Raw genomic sequence first — 4,895 nt, 5'->3', positions numbered from 1 at the left:
GGAAGGGGGTCGACTTGTGCGCAACCCCGACCTTCAGGATTTTGCTCTACGGAAGGGGGTGCACAAAAGTGTTCGTAATCAACCTCGGATTGTACTTTTCATCATCTAGGGGCACCGTAGGGACCGAAAAAAGTGGTTTCGCATGATAGTCCACCTCGACCCATGTCGACCCTTGCGCGACCCCGACCTTCAGGATTTTGCTCTACGGAAGGGGGTCTACTTGTGCGCAACCCCGACCTTCAGGATTTTGCTCTACGGAAGGGGGTGCACAAAAGTGTTCGTAATCAACCTCGGATTGTACTTTTCATCATCTAGGGGCACCGTAGGGACCGAAAAAAGTGGTTTCGCATGATAGTCCACCTCGACCCATGTCGACCCTTGCGCGACCCCGACCTTCAGGATTTTGCTCTACGGAAGGGGGTGCACAAAAGTGTTCGTAATCAACCTCGGATTGTACTTTTCATCATCTAGGGGCACCGTAGGGACCGAAAAAAGTGGTTTCGCATGATAGTCCACCTCGACCCATGTCGACCCTTGCGCTACCCCGACCTTCAGGATTTTGCTCTACGGAAGGGGGTGCACAAAAGTGTTCGTAATCAACCTCGGATTGTACTTTTCATCATCTAGGGGCACCGTAGGGACCGAAAAAAGTGGTTTCGCATGATAGTCCACCTCGACCCATGTCGACCCTTGCGCGACCCCGACCTTCAGGATTTTGCTCTACGGAAGGGGGTCTACTTGTGCGCAACCCCGACCTTCAGGATTTTGCTCTACGGAAGGGGGTGCACAAAAGTGTTCGTAATCAACCTCGGATTGTACTTTTCATCATCTAGGGGCACCGTAGGGACCGAAAAAAGTGGTTTCGCATGATAGTCCACCTCGACCCATGTCGACCCTTGCGCGACCCCGACCTTCAGGATTTTGCTCTACGGAAGGGGGTGCACACTTGTGCGACCCCGACCTTCAGGATTTTGCTCTACGGAAGGGGGTGCACACTTGCCCGACCCCGACCTTCAGGATTTTGCTCTACGGAAGGGGGTGCACACTTGCCCGACCCCGACCTTCAGGATTTTGCTCTACGGAAGGGGGTCGACTTGTGCGCAACCCCGACCTTCAGGATTTTGCTCTACGGAAGGGGGTGCACAAAAGTGTTCGTAATCAACCTCGGATTGTACTTTTCATCATCTAGGGGCACCGTAGGGACCGAAAAAAGTGGTTTCGCATGATAGTCCACCTCGACCCATGTCGACCCTTGCGCGACCCCGACCTTCAGGATTTTGCTCTACGGAAGGGGGTCGACTTGTGCGCAACCCCGACCTTCAGGATTTTGCTCTACGGAAGGGGGTGCACAAAAGTGTTCGTAATCAACCTCGGATTGTACTTTTCATCATCTAGGGGCACCGTAGGGACCGAAAAAAGTGGTTTCGCATGATAGTCCACCTCGACCCATGTCGACCCTTGCGCGACCCCGACCTTCAGGATTTTGCTCTACGGAAGGGGTCTACCCTTGCTCGACCCCGACCTTCAGGATTTTGCTCTACGGAAGGGGGTGCACAAAAGTGTTCGTAATCAACCTCGGATTGTACTTTTCATCATCTAGGGGCACCGTAGGGACCGAAAAAAGTGGTTTCGCATGATAGTCCACCTCGACCCTTGTCGACCCTTGCGCGACCCCGACCTTCAGGATTTTGCTCTACGGAAGGGGGTCTGCTTGTGCGCAACCCCGACCTTCAGGATTTTGCTCTACGGAAGGGGGTGCACAAAAGTGTTCGTAATCAACCTCGGATTGTACTTTTCATCATCTAGGGGCACCGTAGGGACCGAAAAAAGTGGTTTCGCATGATAGTCCACCTCGACCCATGTCGACCCTTGCGCGACCCCGACCTTCAGGATTTTGCTCTACGGAAGGGGGTCTACTTGTGCGCAACCCCGACCTTCAGGATTTTGCTCTACGGAAGGGGGTGCACAAAAGTGTTCGTAATCAACCTCGGATTGTACTTTTCATCATCTAGGGGCACCGTAGGGACCGAAAAAAGTGGTTTCGCATGATAGTCCACCTCGACCCATGTCGACCCTTGCGCGACCCCGACCTTCAGGATTTTGCTCTACGGAAGGGGGTGCACACTTGTGCGACCCCGACCTTCAGGATTTTGCTCTACGGAAGGGGGTGCACAAAAGTGTTCGTAATCAACCTCGGATTGTACTTTTCATCATCTAGGGGCACCGTAGGGACCGAAAAAAGTGGTTTCGCATGATAGTCCACCTCGACCCATGTCGACCCTTGCGCGACCCCGACCTTCAGGATTTTGCTCTACGGAAGGGGGTGCACACTTGTGCGACCCCGACCTTCAGGATTTTGCTCTACGGAAGGGGGTGCACAAAAGTGTTCGTAATCAACCTCGGATTGTACTTTTCATCATCTAGGGGCACCGTAGGGACCGAAAAAAGTGGTTTCGCATGATAGTCCACCTCGACCCATGTCGACCCTTGCGCGACCCCGACCTTCAGGATTTTGCTCTACGGAAGGGGGTCTACTTGTGCGCAACCCCGACCTTCAGGATTTTGCTCTACGGAAGGGGGTGCACAAAAGTGTTCGTAATCAACCTCGGATTGTACTTTTCATCATCTAGGGGCACCGTAAAGACCGAAAAAAGTGGTTTCGCATGATAGTCCACCTCGACCCATGTCGACCCTTGCGCGACCCCGACCTTCAGGATTTTGCTCTACGGAAGGGGGTCTACTTGTGCGCAACCCCGACCTTCAGGATTTTGCTCTACGGAAGGGGGTGCACAAAAGTGTTCGTAATCAACCTCGGATTGTACTTTTCATCATCTAGGGGCACCGTAGGGACCGAAAAAAGTGGTTTCGCATGATAGTCCACCTCGACCCATGTCGACCCTTGCGCGACCCCGACCTTCAGGATTTTGCTCTACGGAAGGGGGTGCACACTTGTGCGACCCCGACCTTCAGGATTTTGCTCTACGGAAGGGGGTGCACAAAAGTGTTCGTAATCAACCTCGGATTGTACTTTTCATCATCTAGGGGCACCGTAGGGACCGAAAAAAGTGGTTTCGCATGATAGTCCACCTCGACCCATGTCGACCCTTGCGCGACCCCGACCTTCAGGATTTTGCTCTACGGAAGGGGGTGCACACTTGTGCGACCCCGACCTTCAGGATTTTGCTCTACGGAAGGGGGTGCACAAAAGTGTTCGTAATCAACCTCGGATTGTACTTTTCATCATCTAGGGGCACCGTAGGGACCGAAAAAAGTGGTTTCGCATGATAGTCCACCTCGACCCATGTCGACCCTTGCGCGACCCCGACCTTCAGGATTTTGCTCTACGGAAGGGGGTGCACAAAAGTGTTCGTAATCAACCTCGGATTGTACTTTTCATCATCTAGGGGCACCGTAGGGACCGAAAAAAGTGGTTTCGCATGATAGTCCACCTCGACCCATGTCGACCCTTGCGCGACCCCGACCTTCAGGATTTTGCTCTACGGAAGGGGGTGCACAAAAGTGTTCGTAATCAACCTCGGATTGTACTTTTCATCATCTAGGGGCACCGTAGGGACCGAAAAAAGTGGTTTCGCATGATAGTCCACCTCGACCCATGTCGACCCTTGCGCGACCCCGACCTTCAGGATTTTGCTCTACGGAAGGGGGTGCACAAAAGTGTTCGTAATCAACCTCGGATTGTACTTTTCATCATCTAGGGGCACCGTAGGGACCGAAAAAAGTGGTTTCGCATGATAGTCCACCTCGACCCATGTCGACCCTTGCGCGACCCCGACCTTCAGGATTTTGCTCTACGGAAGGGGGTCTACTTGTGCGCAACCCCGACCTTCAGGATTTTGCTCTACGGAAGGGGGTGCACAAAAGTGTTCGTAATCAACCTCGGATTGTACTTTTCATCATCTACGGGCACCGTAGGGACCGAAAAAAGTGGTTTCGCATGATAGTCCACCTCGACCCATGTCGACCCTTGCGCGACCCCGACCTTCAGGATTTTGCTCTACGGAAGGGGGTGCACAAAAGTGTTCGTAATCAACCTCGGATTGTACTTTTCATCATCTAGGGGCACCGTAGGGACCGAAAAAAGTGGTTTCGCATGATAGTCCACCTCGACCCATGTCGACCCTTGCGCGACCCCGACCTTCAGGATTTTGCTCTACGGAAGGGGGTGCACAAAATTGTTCGTAATCAACCTCGGATTGTACTTTTCATCATCTAGGGGCACCGTAGGGACCGAAAAAAGTGGTTTCGCATGATAGTCCACCTCGACCCATGTCGACCCTTGCGCGACCCCGACCTTCAGGATTTTGCTCTACGGAAGGGGGTGCACACTTGTGCGACCCCGACCTTCAGGATTTTGCTCTACGGAAGGGGGTGCACAAAAGTGTTCGTAATCAACCTCGGATTGTACTTTTCATCATCTAGGGGCACCGTAGGGACCGAAAAAAGTGGTTTCGCATGATAGTCCACCTCGACCCATGTCGACCCTTGCGCGACCCCGACCTTCAGGATTTTGCTCTACGGAAGGGGGTGCACACTTGTGCGCAACCCCGACCTTCAGGATTTTGCTCTACGGAAGGGGGTGCACAAAAGTGTTCGTAATCAACCTCGGATTGTACTTTTCATCATCTAGGGGCACCGTAGGGACCGAAAAAAGTGGTTTCGCATGATAGTCCACCTCGACCCATGTCGACCCTTGCGCGACCCCGACCTTCAGGATTTTGCTCTACGGAAGGGGTCCTCTCTGTACAAGGTTTAGGGGTACATTTTCACCCAAAAACCACTATCGCTCAACCGAAACAACTCCTCGACATGTGTCTTCTCTGTGAATTTGGCCCCGATCTGACGAGTAGTTTTCGAGATATGCCCCTCTGAAGGTA

Source organism: Anopheles nili (assembly GCF_943737925.1).
Source record: "Anopheles nili chromosome X unlocalized genomic scaffold, idAnoNiliSN_F5_01 X_unloc_3, whole genome shotgun sequence".
NCBI classification, from domain to species: domain Eukaryota; kingdom Metazoa; phylum Arthropoda; class Insecta; order Diptera; family Culicidae; genus Anopheles; species Anopheles nili.
The sequence above is the reverse complement of the archived record's forward strand: the minus strand, read 5'-3'. Positions refer to the sequence as shown.